At 41.4% G+C, this 21178-nt stretch overlaps 2 pseudogenes; both read left to right on the top strand.

Annotated features, from left to right (window-relative positions):
- Nucleotides 1-358: 358 nt before the first annotated feature.
- On the top strand, nt 359-461 carry LOC130303655 (U2 spliceosomal RNA; annotated as a pseudogene).
- Nucleotides 462-18536: 18075 nt separating this feature from the next.
- LOC130303656 (U2 spliceosomal RNA) lies at nt 18537-18639 on the top strand (annotated as a pseudogene).
- The last annotated feature ends 2539 nt before the right edge of the window (nt 18640-21178 follow it).

A 21178-nucleotide genomic window follows, 5' to 3' on the forward strand; every position in this document is an offset into this window, starting at 1 on the left:
AGGCGTCAGCAGGCAACACAAGTAAGTGTGTGCTTGTGTGTGTGTGTGTGTGTGTGTGTGTGTGTTTCCTATGCAGATCCTAAACCCAGTATCAAATGCAAGTAGGAGGAGTAAGAAGGGTTCCTGCCAAAGCCAGGTTATGGATTGCATTTAAAAATGGTCCATCAGAGTGAAATGGACTCCCATCTTCCTGCTTAGCAATAATGATATGGGTTTAGGGCCTGCTGTGTGTACTGGTGGGTGACTGCCACCCAGCCAGAGTGTGTATGGGAGGCTGCCAGCCAGCCTACCTTCCTACAAGTAGTGATGGTGCATGTGAAGGGGACAGCGTTGGTTCCTCCCCTTTCACAGTTATCACTTCTCATTCTTCCTTTTGGCTGGTATCAAATGTGGTGTCTGTTTATATCAGTTTAATATCTGATATGTCCCCTATATGGTAGCATATATTAAATGCACCACCAGGGTTCAGTGTTGGAAAGAAAGATTACCTGTTTATTTGCTGCAGCTGCTTGCTGGCTAGTCCAGTGGGCCCCTACTGCAGGCAAAAGACAATAGGTGGTGCCGCTTGTGTCTGGCCCCTGTTGGAGCGACCAGGCACAGGACTGCTGCTGCTGAATGTCCTCTTTAATTGAATAAGCTCAGCAACCAGCACACCTGTGCAGGTTGGACATGACATGATAGGTAGCTGTCTTTCAGGTAGTGGGTGCTGAATCTTGTTAATTGACATGGGGGTGTCATTGCTGTTGATTGACCATGCATTGGTACTGTGGTATTGGAATAATTAAAACAAATGTTGCCAGCCAGCCATCCATTGCAATAATGGATAGGACATCAGCTATGAGGCATTTGTTTGTACAAACTGCTGCTCACGACTAATGTTGTAATATAGTGTCTCCATCTGCTGGTGGTATTGAATAAGCAATAGTGCAATGATAGGGTCTGAAAAAGGAGTAAAATAAGAAGCAGCAGCATAGGAAAAAAGGAGGAAAGAAGGAAAACATGGAGAGAAGAAAAAAAGAAGGTAAAAAAAAGGTGAAAACATGTTTAAAAAAGTATTTCCATCTCTCTCTCTCTCTATATATGTATATATATATATATATATATATATATATATATATATATTTAAAAGAAAAAAAAATTATATATATATATATATATATATATATATATATATATATATATATACATATAGAGAGAGAGAAAGAGATAGATAGATAGATAGATAGATACACATACATACATACATACATACAACATACATACATACATACATATGTGTGTATTGTTGGAGTTGCAAACATGGGTGCTCTTGACAAACTCAGTGCGGCTATTCCCCATTGAAAGATTGTTGCATCCAGGACCCTTAGCACTGTGATATGCTACTCAATACCACTGGCATGGCCAGGTGTAAACAACATCTGACCTTTGTTGTGTATGTAACCATGGAGATTGTGATGTCACCTAGGCCCACCAAAGAACAGCCTTGTCAGAAGCAGCACTGCCATGATCAGAAGCAGCAGCACCATAAGTTTTCAAATAAGCTGGATTTAACCAAGACAAGTGAGTCCAATAGGATGCAGGTATGTCCTCTATCCTTACAGCTTCCCGTGGCTGTTGGTTTTATACCGTTTGGGGACAGCCAAGGAGGCGTCAGCAGGCAACACAGGTAAGTGTGTGCTTGTGTGTGTGTGTGTGTGTGTGTTTCCTATGCAGATCCTAAACCCAGTATCAAATGCAAGTAGGAGAAGTAAGAAGGGTTCCTGCCAAAGCCAGGTTATGGATTGCATTTAAAAATGGTCCATCAGAGTGAAATGGACTCCCATCTTCCTGCTTAGCAATAATGATATGGGTTTAGGGCCTGCTGTGTGTACTGGTGGGTGACTGCCACCCAGCCAGAGTGTGTATGGGAGGCTGCCAGCCAGCCTACCTTCCTACAAGTAGTGATGGTGCATGTGAAGGGGACAGCGTTGGTTCCTCCCCTTTCACAGTTATCACTTCTCATTCTTCCTTTTGGCTGGTATCAAATGTGGTGTCTGTTTCTATCAGTTTACTATCTGATATGTCCCCTATCTGGTAGCATATATTAAGTGCACCACCAGGGTTCAGTGTTGGAAAGAAAGATTACCTGTTTATTTACTGCTGCAGCTGCTTGCTGGCTAGTCCAGTGGGCCCCTACTGCAGGCAAAAGACAATAGGTGGTGCCGCTTGTGTCTGGCCCCTGTTGCAGCGACCAGGCACAGGACTGCTGCTGCTGAATGTCCTCTTTAATTGAATAAGCTCAGCAACCAGCACACCTGTGCAGGTTGGACATGACATGATAGGTAGCTGTCTTTCAGGTAGTGGGTGCTGAATCTTGTTAATTGACATGGGGGTGTCATTGCTGTTGATTGACCATGCATTGGTACTGTGGTATTGGAATAATAAAAACAAATGTTGCCAGCCAACCATCCATTGCAATAATGGATAGGACATCAGCTATGAGGCATTTGTTTGTACAAACTGCTGCTCACAACTAATGTTGTAATATAGTGTCTCCATCTGCTGGTGGTATTGAATAAGCAATAGTGCAATGATAGGGTCTGAAAAAGAAGAAAAATAAGAAGCAGCAGCATAGGAAAAAAGGAGGAAAGAAGGAAAACATGGAGAGAAGAAAAAAAGAAGGTTAAAAAAAAAGGTGAAAACATGTTTAAAAAAGTATTTCCATCTCTCTCTCTCTCTATATATGTGTATATATATATATATATATATTTAAAAGGAAAAAAAATTATATATATATATATATATACATATAGAAAGAGAGAAAGAGATAGATAGATAGATAGATAGATACATACATACATACATTACATACATTACATACATACATTACATACATACATACATATGTGTGTATTGTTGGAGTTGCAAACATGGGTGCACTTGACAAACTCAGTGCTGCTATTCCCCATTGAAAGATTGTTGCATCCAGGACCCTTAGCAGTGTGATATGCTACTCAATACCACTGGCATGGCCAGGTGTAAACAACATCTGACCTTTGTTGTGTATGTAACCATGGAGATTGTGATGTCACCTAGGCCCACCAAAGAACAGCCTTGTCAGAAGCAGCACTGCCATGAGCAGAAGCAGCAGATCCATAGGTTTTCAAATAAGCTGGATTTAACCAAGACAAGTGAGTCCAATAGGATGCAGGTATGTCCTCTATCCTTACAGCTTCCCGTGGCTGTTGGTTTTATACCGTTTGGGGACAGCCAAGGAGGCGTCAGCAGGCAACACAGGTAAGTGTGTGCTTGTGTGTGTGTGTGTGTTTCCTATGCAGATCCTAAACCCAGTATCAAATGCAAGTAGGAGGAGTAAGAAGGGTTCCTGCCAAAGCCAGGTTATGGATTGCATTTAAAAATGGTCCATCAGAGTGAAATGGACTCCCATCTTCCTGCTTAGCAATAATGATATGGGTTTAGGGTCTGCTGTGTGTACTGGTGGGTGACTGCCACCCAGCCAGAGTGTGTATGGGAGGCTGCCAGCCAGCCTCCCTTCCTACAAGTAGTGATGGTGCATGTGAAGGGGACAGCGTTGGTTCCTCCCCTTTCACAGTTATCACTTCTCATTCTTCCTTTTGGCTGGTATCAAATGTGGTGTCTGTTTATATCAGTTTAATATCTGATATGTCCCCTATCTGGTAGCATATATTAAGTGCACCACCAGGGTTCAGTGTTGGAAAGAAAGATTACCTGTTTATTTGCTGCAGCTGCTTGCTGGCTAGTCCAGTGGGCCCCTACTGCAGGCAAAAGACAATAGGTGGTGCCGCTTGTGTCTGGCCCCTGTTGGAGCGACCAGGCACAGGACTGCTGCTGCTGAATGTCCTCTTTAATTGAATAAGCTCAGCAACCAGCACATCTGTGCAGGTTGGACATGACATGATAGGTAGCTGTCTTTCAGGTAGTGGGTGCTGAATCTTGTTAATTGACCATGCATTGGTACTGTGGTATTGGAATAATTAAAACAAATGTTGCCAGCCAGCCATCCATTGCAATAATGGATAGGACATCAGCTATGAGGCATTTGTTTGTACAAACTGCTGCTCACAACTAATGTTGTAATATAGTGTCTCCATCTGCTGGTGGTATTGAATAAGCAATAGTGCAATGATAGGGTCTGAAAAAGAAGAAAAATAAGAAGCAGCAGCATAGGAAAAAAGGAGGAAAGAAGGAAAACATGGAGAGAAGAAAAAAAGAAGGTAAAAAAAAGGTGAAAACATGTTTAAAAAAGTATTTCCATCTCTCTCGCTCTATATATGTATATATATATATATATATATATATATATATATATATTTAAAAGAAAAAAAAATTATATATATATATATATATATATATATATATATACATATAGAGAGAGAGAAAGAGAGAGATAGATAGATAGATAGATAAATAGATACACATACATACATACATACATACATACATACATACAACATACATACATATATATGTGTGTATTGTTGGAGTTGCAAACATGGGTGCACTTGACAAACTCAGTGCGGCTATTCCCCATTGAAAGATTGTTGCATCCAGGACCCTTAGCACTGTGATATGCTACTCAATACCACTGGCATGGCCAGGTGTAAACAACATCTGACCTTTGTTGTGTATGTAACCATGGAGATTGTGATGTCACCTAGGCCCACCAAAGAACAGCCTTGTCAGAAGCAGCACTGCCATGATCAGAAGCAGCAGCACCATAAGTTTTCAAATAAGCTGGATTTAACCAAGACAAGTGAGTCCAATAGGATGCAGGTATGTCCTCTATCCTTACAGCTTCCCGTGGCTGTTGGTTTTATACCGTTTGGGGACAGCCAAGGAGGCGTCAGCAGACAACACAGGTAAGTGTGTGCTTGTGTGTGTGTGTGTGTGTTTCCTATGCAGATCCTAAACCCATTATCAAATGCAAGTAGGAGGAGTAAGAAGGGTTCCTGCCAAAGCCAGGTTATGGATTGCATTTAAAAATGGTCCATCAGAGTGAAATGGACTCCCATCTTCCTGCTTAGCAATAATGATATGGGTTTAGGGCCTGCTGTGTGTACTGGTGGGTGACTGCCACCCAGCCAGAGTGTGTATGGGAGGCTGCCAGCCAGCCTACCTTCCTACAAGTAGTGATGGTGCATGTGAAGGGGACAGCGTTGGTTCCTCCCCTTTCACAGTTATCACTTCTCATTCTTCCTTTTGGCTGGTATCAAATGTGGTGTCTGTTTATATCAGTTTACTATCTGATATGTCCCCTATCTGGTAGCATATATTAAGTGCACCACCAGGGTTCAGTGTTGGAAAGAAAGATTACCTGTTTATTTACTGCTGCAGCTGCTTGCTGGCTAGTCCAGTGGGCCCCTACTGCAGGCAAAAGACAATAGGTGGTGCCGCTTGTGTCTGGCCCCTGTTGCAGCGACCAGGCACAGGACTGCTGCTGCTGAATGTCCTCTTTAATTGAATAAGCTCAGCAACCAGCACACCTGTGCAGGTTGGACATGACATGATAGGTAGCTGTCTTTCAGGTAGTGGGTGCTGAATCTTGTTAATTGACATGGGGGTGTCATTGTTGTTGATTGACCATGCATTGGTACTGTGGTATTGGAATAATAAAAACAAATGTTGCCAGCCAACCATCCATTGCAATAATGGATAGGACATCAGCTATGAGGCATTTGTTTGTACAAACTGCTGCTCACAACTAATGTTGTAATATAGTGTCTCCATCTGCTGGTGGTATTGAATAAGCAATAGTGCAATGATAGGGTCTGAAAAAGAAGAAAAATAAGAAGCAGCAGCATAGGAAAATAGGAGGAAAGAAGGAAAACATGGAGAGAAGAAAAAAAGAAGGTTAAAAAAAAAGGTGAAAACATGTTTAAAAAAGTATTTCCATCTCTCTCTCTCTCTATATATGTGTATATATATATATATATATATATATATATATATATATTTAAAAGAAAAAAAAATTATATATATATATATATATATATATATATATACATATAGAAAGAGAGAAAGAGATAGATAGATAGATACATACATACATACATACATTACATACATTACATACATACATTACATACATACATACATATGTGTGTATTGTTGGAGTTGCAAACATGGGTGCACTTGACAAACTCAGTGCTGCTATTCCCCATTGAAAGATTGTTGCATCCAGGACCCTTAGCAGTGTGATATGCTACTCAATACCACTGGCATGGCCAGGTGTAAACAACATCTGACCTTTGTTGTGTATGTAACCATGGAGATTGTGATGTCACCTAGGCCCACCAAAGAACAGCCTTGTCAGAAGCAGCACTGCCATGAGCAGAAGCAGCAGATCCATAGGTTTTCAAATAAGCTGGATTTAACCAAGACAAGTGAGTCCAATAGGATGCAGGTATGTCCTCTATCCTTACAGCTTCCCGTGGCTGTTGGTTTTATACCGTTTGGGGACAGCCAAGGAGGCGTCAGCAGGCAACACAGGTAAGTGTGTGCTTGTGTGTGTGTGTGTGTGTGTGTGTGTGTTTCCTATGCAGATCCTAAACCCAGTATCAAATGCAAGTAGGAGGAGTAAGAAGGGTTCCTGCCAAAGCCAGGTTATGGATTGCATTTAAAAATGGTCCATCAGAGTGAAATGGACTCCCATCTTCCTGCTTAGCAATAATGATATGGGTTTAGGGTCTGCTGTGTGTACTGGTGGGTGACTGCCACCCAGCCAGAGTGTGTATGGGAGGCTGCCAGCCAGCCTCCCTTCCTACAAGTAGTGATGGTGCATGTGAAGGGGACAGCGTTGGTTCCTCCCCTTTCACAGTTATCACTTCTCATTCTTCCTTTTGGCTGGTATCAAATGTGGTGTCTGTTTATATCAGTTTAATATCTGATATGTCCCCTATCTGGTAGCATATATTAAGTGCACCACCAGGGTTCAGTGTTGGAAAGAAAGATTACCTGTTTATTTGCTGCAGCTGCTTGCTGGCTAGTCCAGTGGGCCCCTACTGCAGGCAAAAGACAATAGGTGGTGCCGCTTGTGTCTGGCCCCTGTTGGAGCGACCAGGCACAGGACTGCTGCTGCTGAATGTCCTCTTTAATTGAATAAGCTCAGCAACCAGCACATCTGTGCAGGTTGGACATGACATGATAGGTAGCTGTCTTTCAGGTAGTGGGTGCTGAATCTTGTTAATTGACCATGCATTGGTACTGTGGTATTGGAATAATTAAAACAAATGTTGCCAGCCAGCCATCCATTGCAATAATGGATAGGACATCAGCTATGAGGCATTTGTTTGTACAAACTGCTGCTCACAACTAATGTTGTAATATAGTGTCTCCATCTGCTGGTGGTATTGAATAAGCAATAGTGCAATGATAGGGTCTGAAAAAGAAGAAAAATAAGAAGCAGCAGCATAGGAAAAAAGGAGGAAAGAAGGAAAACATGGAGAGAAGAAAAAAAGAAGGTAAAAAAAAGGTGAAAACATGTTTAAAAAAGTATTTCCATCTCTCTCTCTCTATATATGTATATATATATATATATATATATATATATATATATATATATATATATTTAAAAGAAAAAAAAATTATATATATATATATATATATATATACATATAGAGAGAGAGAGAGAAAGAGATAGATAGATAGATAGATACACATACATACATACATACATACATACATACATACATACATACAACATACATACATATATATGTGTGTATTGTTGGAGTTGCAAACATGGGTGCACTTGACAAACTCAGTGCGGCTATTCCCCATTGAAAGATTGTTGCATCCAGGACCCTTAGCACTGTGATATGCTACTCAATACCACTGGCATGGCCAGGTGTAAACAACATCTGACCTTTGTTGTGTATGTAACCATGGAGATTGTGATGTCACCTAGGCCCACCAAAGAACAGCCTTGTCAGAAGCAGCACTGCCATGATCAGAAGCAGCAGCACCATAAGTTTTCAAATAAGCTGGATTTAACCAAGACAAGTGAGTCCAATAGGATGCAGGTATGTCCTCTATCCTTACAGCTTCCCGTGGCTGTTGGTTTTATACCGTTTGGGGACAGCCAAGGAGGCGTCAGCAGACAACACAGGTAAGTGTGTGCTTGTGTGTGTGTGTGTGTTTCCTATGCAGATCCTAAACCCAGTATCAAATGCAAGTAGGAGGAGTAAGAAGGGTTCCTGCCAAAGCCAGGTTATGGATTGCATTTAAAAATGGTCCATCAGAGTGAAATGGACTCCCATCTTCCTGCTTAGCAATAATGATATGGGTTTAGGGCCTGCTGTGTGTACTGGTGGGTGACTGCCACCCAGCCAGAGTGTGTATGGGAGGCTGCCAGCCAGCCTACCTTCCTACAAGTAGTGATGGTGCATGTGAAGGGGACAGCGTTGGTTCCTCCCCTTTCACAGTTATCACTTCTCATTCTTCCTTTTGGCTGGTATCAAATGTGGTGTCTGTTTATATCAGTTTAATATCTGATATGTCCCCTATCTGGTAGCATATATTAAGTGCACCACCAGGGTTCAGTGTTGGAAAGAAAGATTACCTGTTTATTTACTGCTGCAGCTGCTTGCTGGCTAGTCCAGTGGGCCCCTACTGCAGGCAAAAGACAATAGGTGGTGTCGCTTGTGTCTGGCCCCTGTTGGAGCGACCAGGCACAGGACTGCTGCTGCTGAATGTCCTCTTTAATTGAATAAGCTCAGCAACCAGCACACCTGAGCAGGTTGGACATGACATGATAGGTAGCTGTCTTTCAGGTAGTGGGTGCTGAATCTTGTTAATTGACATGGGGGTGTCATTGCTGTTGATTGACCATGCATTGGTACTGTGGTATTGGAATAATAAAAACAAATGTTGCCAGCCAACCATCCATTGCAATAATGGATAGGACATCAGCTATGAGGCATTTGTTTGTACAAACTGCTGCTCACAACTAATGTTGTAATATAGTGTCTCCATCTGCTGGTGGTATTGAATAAGCAATAGTGCAATGATAGGGTCTGAAAAAGAAGAAAAATAAGAAGCAGCAGCATAGGAAAAAAGGAGGAAAGAAGGAAAACATGGAGAGAAGAAAAAAAGAAGGTTAAAAAAAAAGGTGAAAACATGTTTAAAAAAGTATTTCCATCTCTCTCTCTCTCTCTCTCTCTCTCTCTCTCTCTCTCTCTCTCTCTCTCTCTCTCTCTCTATATATATATATATATATACATATAGAAAGAGAGAAAGAGATAGATAGATAGATAGATAGATAGATACATACATACATACATACATACATACATACATACATATGTGTGTATTGTTGGAGTTGCAAACATGGGTGCACTTGACAAACTCAGTGCGGCTATTCCCCATTGAAAGATTGTTGCATCCAGGACCCTTAGCACTGTGATATGCTACTCAATACCACTGGCATGGCCAGGTGTAAACAACATCTGACCTTTGTTGTGTATGTAACCATGGAGATTGTGATGTCACCTAGGCCCACCAAAGAACAGCCTTGTCAGAAGCAGCACTGCCATGAGCAGAAGCAGCAGATCCATAGGTTTTCAAATAAGCTGGATTTAACCAAGACAAGTGAGTCCAATAGGATGCAGGTATGTCCTCTATCCTTACAGCTTCCCGTGGCTGTTGGTTTTATACCGTTTGGGGACAGCCAAGGAGGCGTCAGCAGGCAACACAGGTAAGTGTGTGCTTGTGTGTGTGTGTGTGTGTGTTTCCTATGCAGATCCTAAACCCAGTATCAAATGCAAGTAGGAGGAGTAAGAAGGGTTCCTGCCAAAGCCAGGTTATGGATTGCATTTAAAAATGGTCCATCAGAGTGAAATGGACTCCCATCTTCCTGCTTAGCAATAATGATATGGGTTTAGGGTCTGCTGTGTGTACTGGTGGGTGACTGCCACCCAGCCAGAGTGTGTATGGGAGGCTGCCAGCCAGCCTCCCTTCCTACAAGTAGTGATGGTGCATGTGAAGGGGACAGCGTTGGTTCCTCCCCTTTCACAGTTATCACTTCTCATTCTTCCTTTTGGCTGGTATCAAATGTGGTGTCTGTTTATATCAGTTTAATATCTGATATGTCCCCTATCTGGTAGCATATATTAAGTGCACCACCAGGGTTCAGTGTTGGAAAGAAAGATTACCTGTTTATTTGCTGCAGCTGCTTGCTGGCTAGTCCAGTGGGCCCCTACTGCAGGCAAAAGACAATAGGTGGTGCCGCTTGTGTCTGGCCCCTGTTGGAGCGACCAGGCACAGGACTGCTGCTGCTGAATGTCCTCTTTAATTGAATAAGCTCAGCAACCAGCACACCTGTGCAGGTTGGACATGACATAATAGGTAGCTGTCTTTCAGGTAGTGGGTGCTGAATCTTGTTAATTGACCATGCATTGGTACTGTGGTATTGGAATAATTAAAACAAATGTTGCCAGCCAGCCATCCATTGCAATAATGGATAGGACATCAGCTATGAGGCATTTGTTTGTACAAACTGCTGCTCACAACTAATGTTGTAATATAGTGTCTCCATCTGCTGGTGGTATTGAATAAGCAATAGTGCAATGATAGGGTCTGAAAAAGAAGAAAAATAAGAAGCAGCAGCATAGGAAAAAAGGAGGAAAGAAGGAAAACATGGAGAGAAGAAAAAAAGAAGGTAAAAAAAAGGTGAAAACATGTTTAAAAAAGTATTTCCATCTCTCTCTCTCTATATATGTATATATATATATATATATATATATTTAAAAGAAGAAAAAAAAAATATATATATATATATATATATATACATATAGAGAGAGAGAAAGAGATAGATAGATAGATACACATACATACATACATACATACATACATACATACATACAACATACATACATATATATGTGTGTATTGTTGGAGTTGCAAACATGGGTGCACTTGACAAACTCAGTGCGGCTATTCCCCATTGAAAGATTGTTGCATCCAGGACCCTTAGCACTGTGATATGCTACTCAATACCACTGGCATGGCCAGGTGTAAACAACATCTGACCTTTGTTGTGTATGTAACCATGGAGATTGTGATGTCACCTAGGCCCACCAAAGAACAGCCTTGTCAGAAGCAGCACTGCCATGATCAGAAGCAGCAGCACCATAAGTTTTCAAATAAGCTGGATTTAACCAAGACAAGTGAGTCCAATAGGATGCAGGTATGTCCTCTATCCTTACAGCTTCCCGTGGCTGTTGGTTTTATACCGTTTGGGGACAGCCAAGGAGGCGTCAGCAGACAACACAGGTAAGTGTGTGCTTGTGTGTGTGTGTGTTTCCTATGCAGATCCTAAACCCAGTATCAAATGCAAGTAGGAGGAGTAAGAAGGGTTCCTGCCAAAGCCAGGTTATGGATTGCATTTAAAAATGGTCCATCAGAGTGAAATGGACTCCCATCTTCCTGCTTAGCAATAATGATATGGGTTTAGGGCCTGCTGTGTGTACTGGTGGGTGACTGCCACCCAGCCAGAGTGTGTATGGGAGGCTGCCAGCCAGCCTCCCTTCCTACAAGTAGTGATGGTGCATGTGAAGGGGACAGCGTTGGTTCCTCCCCTTTCACAGTTATCACTTCTCATTCTTCCTTTTGGCTGGTATCAAATGTGGTGTCTGTTTATATCAGTTTACTATCTGATATGTCCCCTATCTGGTAGCATATATTAAGTGCACCACCAGGGTTCAGTGTTGGAAAGAAAGATTACCTGTTTATTTACTGCTGCAGCTGCTTGCTGGCTAGTCCAGTGGGCCCCTACTGCAGGCAAAAGACAATAGGTGGTGCCGCTTGTGTCTGGCCCCTGTTGGAGCGACCAGGCACAGGACTGCTGCTGCTGAATGTCCTCTTTAATTGAATAAGCTCAGCAACCAGCACACCTGTGCAGGTTGGACATGACATGATAGGTAGCTGTCTTTCAGGTAGTGGGTGCTGAATCTTGTTAATTGACATGGGGGTGTCATTGCTGTTGATTGACCATGCATTGGTACTGTGGTATTGGAATAATTAAAACAAATGTTGCCAGCCAGCCATCCATTGCAATAATGGATAGGACATCAGCTATGAGGCATTTGTTTGTACAAACTGCTGCTCACGACTAATGTTGTAATATAGTGTCTCCATCTGCTGGTGGTATTGAATAAGCAATAGTGCAATGATAGGGTCTGAAAAAGGAGTAAAATAAGAAGCAGCAGCATAGGAAAAAAGGAGGAAAGAAGGAAAACATGGAGAGAAGAAAAAAAGAAGGTAAAAAAAAGGTGAAAACATGTTTAAAAAAGTATTTCCATCTCTCTCTCTCTATATATATGTATATATATATATATATATATATATATATATATATATATTTAAAAGAAAAAAAAATTATATATATATATATATATATACATATAGAGAGAGAGAAAGAGATAGATAGATAGATAGATAGATACACATACATACATACATACATACATACAACATACATACATACATACATATGTGTGTATTGTTGGAGTTGCAAACATGGGTGCACTTGACAAATATATATATATATATATATATTTAAAAGAAGAAAAAAATTATATATAAATATATATATATATATACATATAGAGAGAGAGAGAGAAATATATATATATATATAGATAGATGGATAGATGGATAGATAGATAGATAGATAGATACACATACACACATACACACATACATACATACATATGTGTGTATTGTTGGAGTTGCAAACATGGGTGCACTTGACAAACTCAGTGCGGCTATTCCCCATTGAAAGATTGTTGCATCCAGGACCCTTAGCACTGTGATATGCTACTCAATACCACTGGCATGGCCAGGTGTAAACAACATCTGACCTTTGTTGTGTATGTAACCATGGAGATTGTGATGTCACCTAGGCCCACCAAAGAACAGCCTTGTCAGAAGCAGCACTGCCATGATCAGAAGCAGCAGCACCATAAGTTTTCAAATAAGCTGGATTTAACCAAGACAAGTGAGTCCAATAGGATGCAGGTATGTCCTCTATCCTTACAGCTTCCCGTGGCTGTTGGTTTTATACCGTTTGGGGACAGCCAAGGAGGCGTCAGCAGGCAACACAGGTAAGTGTGTGCTTGTGTGTGTGTGTGTGTGTGTGTGTGTTTCCTATGCAGATCCTAAACCCAGTATCAAATGCAAGTAGGAGGAGTAAGAAGGGATCCTGCCAAAGCCAGGTTATGGATTGCATTTAAAAATGGTCCATCAGAGTGAAATGGACTCCCATATTCCTGCTTAGCAATAATGATATGGGTTTAGGGCCTGCTGTGTGTACTGGTGGGTGACTGCCACCCAGCCAGAGTGTGTATGGGAGGCTGCCAGCCAGCCTACCTTCCTACAAGTAGTGATGGTGCATGTGAAGGGGACAGCGTTGGTTCCTCCCCTTTCACAGTTATCACTTCTCATTCTTCCTTTTGGCTGGTATCAAATGTGGTGTCTGTTTATATCAGTTTACTATCTGATATGTCCCCTATCTGGTAGCATATATTAAGTGCACCACCAGGGTTCAGTGTTGGAAAGAAAGATTACCTGTTTATTTACTGCTGCAGCTGCTTGCTGGCTAGTCCAGTGGGCCCCTACTGCAGGCAAAAGACAATAGGTGGTGCCGCTTGTGTCTGGCCCCTGTTGGAGCGACCAGGCACAGGACTGCTGCTGCTGAATGTCCTCTTTAATTGAATAAGCTCAGCAACCAGCACACCTGTGCAGGTTGGACATGACATGATAGGTAGCTGTCTTTCAGGTAGTGGGTGCTGAATCTTGTTAATTGACATGGAGGTGTCATTGCTGTTGATTGACCATGCATTGGTACTGTGGTATTGGAATAATAAAAACAAATGTTGCCAGCCAACCATCCATTGCAATAATGGATAGGACATCAGCTATGAGGCATTTGTTTGTACAAACTGCTGCTCACAACTAATGTTGTAATATAGTGTCTCCATCTGCTGGTGGTATTGAATAAGCAATAGTGCAATGATAGGGTCTGAAAAAGAAGAAAAATAAGAAGCAGCAGCATAGGAAAAAAGGAGGAAAGAAGGAAAACATGGAGAGAAGAAAAAAAGAAGGTTAAAAAAAAAGGTGAAAACATGTTTAAAAAAGTATTTCCATCTCTCTCTCTCTCTCTCTCTCTCTCTATATATATATATATATATACATATAGAAAGAGAGAAAGAGATAGATAGATAGATAGATAGATAGATACATACATACATACATACATATGTGTGTATTGTTGGAGTTGCAAACATGGGTGCACTTGACAAACTCAGTGCGGCTATTCCCCATTGAAAGATTGTTGCATCCAGGACCCTTAGCACTGTGATATGCTACTCAATACCACTGGCATGGCCAGGTGTAAACAACATCTGACCTTTGTTGTGTATGTAACCATGGAGATTGTGATGTCACCTAGGCCCACCAAAGAACAGCCTTGTCAGAAGCAGCACTGCCATGATCAGAAGCAGCAGCACCATAAGTTTTCAAATAAGCTGGATTTAACCAAGACAAGTGAGTCCAATAGGATGCAGGTATGTCCTCTATCCTTACAGCTTCCCGTGGCTGTTGGTTTTATACCGTTTGGGGACAGCCAAGGAGGCGTCAGCAGGCAACACAGGTAAGTGTGTGCTTGTGTGTGTGTGTGTGTGTGTGTGTGTGTGTTTCCTATGCAGATCCTAAACCCAGTATCAAATGCAAGTAGGAGGAGTAAGAAGGGTTCCTGCCAAAGCCAGGTTATGGATTGCATTTAAAAATGGTCCATCAGAGTGAAATGGACTCCCATCTTCCTGCTTAGCAATAATGATATGGGTTTAGGGTCTGCTGTGTGTACTGGTGGGTGACTGCCACCCAGCCAGAGTGTGTATGGGAGGCTGCCAGCCAGCCTACCTTCCTACAAGTAGTGATGGTGCATGTGAAGGGGACAGCGTTGGTTCCTCCCCTTTCACAGTTATCACTTCTCATTCTTCCTTTTGGCCGGTATCAAATGTGGTGTCTGTTTATATCAGTTTAATATCTTATATGTCCCCTATCTGGTAGCATATATTAAATGCACCACCAGGGTTCAGTGTTGGAAAGAAAGATTACCTGTTTATTTGCTGCAGCTGCTTGCTGGCTAGTCCAGTGGGCCCCTACTGCAGGCAAAAGACAATAGGTGGTGCCGCTTGTGTCTGGCCCCTGTTGGAGCGACCAGGCACAGGACTGCTGCTGCTGAATGTCCTCTTTAATTGAATAAGCTCAGCAACCAGCACACCTGTGTAGGTTGGACATGACATGATAGGTAGCTGTCTTTCAGGTAGTGGGTGCTGAATCTTGTTAATTGACATGGGGGTGTCATTGCTGTTGATTGACCATGCATTGGTACTGTGGTATTGGAATAATTAAAACAAATGTTGCCAGCCAGCCATCCATTGCAATAATGGATAGGACATCAGCTATGAGGCATTTGTTTGTACAAACTGCTGCTCACGACTAATGTTGTAATATAGTGTCTCCATCTGCTGGTGGTATTGAATAAGCAATAGTGCAATGATAGGGTCTGAAAAAGGAGTAAAATAAGAAGCAGCAGCATAGGAAAAAAGGAGGAAAGAAGGAAAACATGGAGAGAAGAAAAAAAGAAGGTAAAAAAAAAGGTGAAAACATGTTTAAAAAAGTATTTCCATCTCTCTCTCTCTCTATATAAGTATATATATATATATATATATATATATATATTTAAAAGAAAAAAAAATTATATATATATATATATATATATATATATATATATATATACATATAGAGAGAGAGAAAGAGATAGATAGATAGATAGATAGATAGATACACATACATACATACATACATACATACATACATACAACATACAACATACAACATACAACATACAACATACATACATACATACATACATATGTGTGTATTGTTGGAGTTGCAAACATGGGTGCACTTGACAAACTCAGTGCGGCTATTCCCCATTGAAAGATTGTTGCATCCAGGACCCTTAGCACTGTGATATGCTACTCAATACCACTGGCATGGCCAGGTGTAAACAACATCTGACCTTTGTTGTGTATGTAACCATGGAGATTGTGATGTCACCTAGGCCCACCAAAGAACAGCCTTGTCAGAAGCAGCACTGCCATGATCAGAAGCAGCAGCACCATAAGTTTTCAAATAAGCTGGATTTAACCAAGACAAGTGAGTCCAATAGGATGCAGGTATGTCCTCTATCCTTACAGCTTCCCGTGGCTGTTGGTTTTATACCGTTTGGGGACAGCCAAGGAGGCGTCAGCAGGCAACACAGGTAAGTGTGTGCTTGTGTGTGTGTGTGTGTGTGTGTGTGTGTTTCCTATGCAGATCCTAAACCCAGTATCAAATGCAAGTAGGAGGAGTAAGAAGGGTTCCTGCCAAAGCCAGGTTATGGATTGCATTTAAAAATGGTCCATCAGAGTGAAATGGACTCCCATCTTCCTGCTTAGCAATAATGATATGGGTTTAGGGCCTGCTGTGTGTACTGGTGGGTGACTGCCACCCAGCCAGAGTGTGTATGGGAGGCTGCCAGCCAGCCTACCTTCCTACAAGTAGTGATGGTGCATGTGAAGGGGACAGCGTTGGTTCCTCCCCTTTCACAGTTATCACTTCTCATTCTTCCTTTTGGCTGGTATCAAATGTGGTGTCTGTTTATATCAGTTTACTATCTGATATGTCCCCTATCTGGTAGCATATATTAAGTGCACCACCAGGGTTCAGTGTTGGAAAGAAAGATTACCTGTTTATTTACTGCTGCAGCTGCTTGCTGGCTAGTCCAGTGGGCCCCTACTGCAGGCAAAAGACAATAGGTGGTGCCGCTTGTGTCTGGCCCCTGTTGGAGCGACCAGGCACAGGACTGCTGCTGCTGAATGTCCTCTTTAATTGAATAAGCTCAGCAACCAGCACACCTGTGCAGGTTGGACATGACATGATAGGTAGCTGTCTTTCAGGTAGTGGGTGCTGAATCTTGTTAATTGACATGGGGGTGTCATTGCTGTTGATTGACCATGCATTGGTACTGTGGTATTGGAATAATTAAAACAAATGTTGCCAGCCAGCCATCCATTGCAATAATGGATAGGACATCAGCTATGAGGCATTTGTTTGTACAAACTGCTGCTCACGACTAATGTTGTAATATAGTGTCTCCATCTGCTGGTGGTATTGAATAAGCAATAGTGCAATGATAGGGTCTGAAAAAGGAGTAAAATAAGAAGCAGCAGCATAGGAAAAAAGGAGGAAAGAAGGAAAACATGGAGAGAAGAAAAAAAGAAGGTAAAAAAAAGGTGAAAACATGTTTAAAAAAGTATTTCCATCTCTCTCTCTCTATATATATGTATATATATATATATATATATATATATATATATATATATATTTAAAAGAAAAAAAAATTATATATATATATATATATATACATATAGAGAGAGAGAAAGAGATAGATAGATAGATAGATAGATACACATACATACATACAACATACATACATACATACATATGTGTGTATTGTTGGAGTTGCAAACATGGGTGCACTTGACAAATATATATATATATATATATATTTAAAAGAAGAAAAAAATTATATATAAATATATATATATATATATACATATAGAGAGAGAGAGAGAAATATATATATATATATAGATAGATGGATAGATGGATAGATAGATAGATAGATAGATAGATAGATACACATACACACATACACACATACATACATACATATGTGTGTATTGTTGGAGTTGCAAACATGGGTGCACTTGACAAACTCAGTGCGGCTATTCCCCATTGAAAGATTGTTGCATCCAGGACCCTTAGCACTGTGATATGCTACTCAATACCACTGGCATGGCCAGGTGTAAACAACATCTGACCTTTGTTGTGTATGTAACCATGGAGATTGTGATGTCACCTAGGCCCACCAAAGAACAGCCTTGTCAGAAGCAGCACTGCCATGAGCAGAAGCAGCAGATCCATAGGTTTTCAAATAAGCTGGATTTAACCAAGACAAGTGAGTCCAATAGGATGCAGGTATGTCCTCTATCCTTACAGCTTCCCGTGGCTGTTGGTTTTATACCGTTTGGGGACAGCCAAGGAGGCGTCAGCAGGCAACACAGGTAAGTGTGTGCTTGTGTGTGTGTGTGTGTGTGTGTGTGTGTGTGTTTCCTATGCAGATCCTAAACCCAGTATCAAATGCAAGTAGGAGGAGTAAGAAGGGTTCCTGCCAAAGCCAGGTTATGGATTGCATTTAAAAATGGTCCATCAGAGTGAAATGGACTTCCATCTTCCTGCTTAGCAATAATGATATGGGTTTAGGGCCTGCTGTGTGTACTGGTGGGTGACTGCCACCCAGCCAGAGTGTGTATGGGAGGCTGCCAGCCAGCCTACCTTCCTACAAGTAGTGATGGTGCATGTGAAGGGGACAGCGTTGGTTCCTCCCCTTTCACAGTTATCACTTCTCATTCTTCCTTTTGGCTGGTATCAAATGTGGTGTCTGTTTATATCAGTTTAATATCTGATATGTCCCCTATATGGTAGCATATATTAAATGCACCACCAGGGTTCAGTGTTGGAAAGAAAGATTACCTGTTTATTTGCTGCAGCTGCTTGCTGGCTAGTCCAGTGGGCCCCTACTGCAGGCAAAAGACAATAGGTGGTGCCGCTTGTGTCTGGCCCCTGTTGGAGCGACCAGGCACAGGACTGCTGCTGCTGAATGTCCTCTTTAATTGAATAAGCTCAGCAACCAGCACACCTGTGCAGGTTGGACATGACATGATAGGTAGCTGTCTTTCAGGTAGTGGGTGCTGAATCTTGTTAATTGACATGGGGGTGTCATTGCTGTTGATTGACCATGCATTGGTACTGTGGTATTGGAATAATTAAAACAAATGTTGCCAGCCAGCCATCCATTGCAATAATGGATAGGACATCAGCTATGAGGCATTTGTTTGTACAAACTGCTGCTCACGACTAATGTTGTAATATAGTGTCTCCATCTGCTGGTGGTATTGAATAAGCAATAGTGCAATGATAGGGTCTGAAAAAGGAGTAAAATAAGAAGCAGCAGCATAGGAAAAAAGGAGGAAAGAAGGAAAACATGGAGAGAAGAAAAAAAGAAGGTAAAAAAAAGGTGAAAACATGTTTAAAAAAGTATTTCCATCTCTCTCTCTCTCTATATATGTATATATATATATATATATATATATATATATATATTTAAAAGAAAAAAAATTATATATATATATATATATACATATAGAGAGAGAGAAAGAGATAGATAGATAGATAGATAGATAGATACACATACATACATACATACATACAACATACATACATACATACATATGTGTGTATTGTTGGAGTTGCAAACATGGGTGCTCTTGACAAACTCAGTGCGGCTATTCCCCATTGAAAGATTGTTGCATCCAGGACCCTTAGCACTGTGATATGCTACTCAATACCACTGGCATGGCCAGGTGTAAACAACATCTGACCTTTGTTGTGTATGTAACCATGGAGATTGTGATGTCACCTAGGCCCACCAAAGAACAGCCTTGTCAGAAGCAGCACTGCCATGATCAGAAGCAGCAGCACCATAAGTTTTCAAATAAGCTGGATTTAACCAAGACAAGTGAGTCCAATAGGATGCAGGTATGTCCTCTATCCTTACAGCTTCCCGTGGCTGTTGGTTTTATACCGTTTGGGGACAGCCAAGGAGGCGTCAGCAGGCAACACAGGTAAGTGTGTGCTTGTGTGTGTGTGTGTGTGTGTGTGTGTGTGTGTGTTTCCTATGCAGATCCTAAACCCAGTATCAAATGCAAGTAGGAGGAGTAAGAAGGGTTCCTGCCAAAGCCAGGTTATGGATTGCATTTAAAAATGGTCCACCAGAGTGAAATGGACTCCCATCTTCCTGCTTAGCAATAATGATATGGGTTTAGGGTCTGCTGTGTGTACTGGTGGGTGACTGCCACCCAGCCAGAGTGTGTATGGGAGGCTGCCAGCCAGCCTCCCTTCCTACAAGTAGTGATGGTGCATGTGAAGGGGACAGCGTTGGTTCCTCCCCTTTCACAGTTATCACTTCTCATTCTTCCTTTTGGCTGGTATCAAATGTGGTGTCTGTTTATATCAGTTTAATATCTGATATGTCCCCTATCTGGTAGCATATATTAAGTGCACCACCAGGGTTCAGTGTTGGAAAGAAAGATTACCTGTTTATTTGCTGCAGCTGCTTGCTGGCTAGTCCAGTGGGCCCCTACTGCAGGCAAAAGACAATAGGTGGTGCCGCTTGTGTCTGGCCCCTGTTGGAGCGACCAGGCACAGGACTGCTGCTGCTGAATGTCCTCTTTAATTGAATAAGCTCAGCAACCAGCACACCTGTGCAGGTTGGACATGACATGATAGGTAGCTGTCTTTCAGGTAGTGGGTGCTGAATCTTGTTAATTGACCATGCATTGGTACTGTGGTATTGGAATAATTAAAACAAATGTTGCCAGCCAGCCATCCATTGCAATAATGGATAGGACATCAGCTATGAGGCATTTGTTTGTACAAACTGCTGCTCACAACTAATGTTGTAATATAGTGTCTCCATCTGCTGGTGGTATTGAATAAGCAATAGTGCAATGATAGGGTCTGAAAAAGAAGAAAAATAAGAAGCAGCAGCATAGGAAAAAAGGAGGAAAGAAGGAAAACATAGAGAGAAGAAAAAAAGAAGGTAAAAAAAAGGTGAAAACATGTTTAAAAAAGTATTTCCATCTCTCTCTCTCTATATATGTATATATATATATATATATATATATATTTAAAAGAAAAAAAAATTATATATATATATATATATATATATATACATATAGAGAGAGAGAAAGAGATAGATAGATAGATAGATAGATAGATACACATACATACATACATACATACATACATACATACATACATACATACAACATACATACATATATATGTGTGTATTGTTGGAGTTGCAAACATGGGTGCACTTGACAAACTCAGTGCGGCTATTCCCCATTGAAAGATTGTTGCATCCAGGACCCTTAGCACTGTGATATGCTACTCAATACCACTGGCATGGCCAGGTGTAAAC

The sequence above is a fragment of the Hyla sarda genome, unplaced genomic scaffold (assembly GCF_029499605.1).
Source record: "Hyla sarda isolate aHylSar1 unplaced genomic scaffold, aHylSar1.hap1 scaffold_1235, whole genome shotgun sequence".
NCBI lineage: Eukaryota > Metazoa > Chordata > Amphibia > Anura > Hylidae > Hyla > Hyla sarda.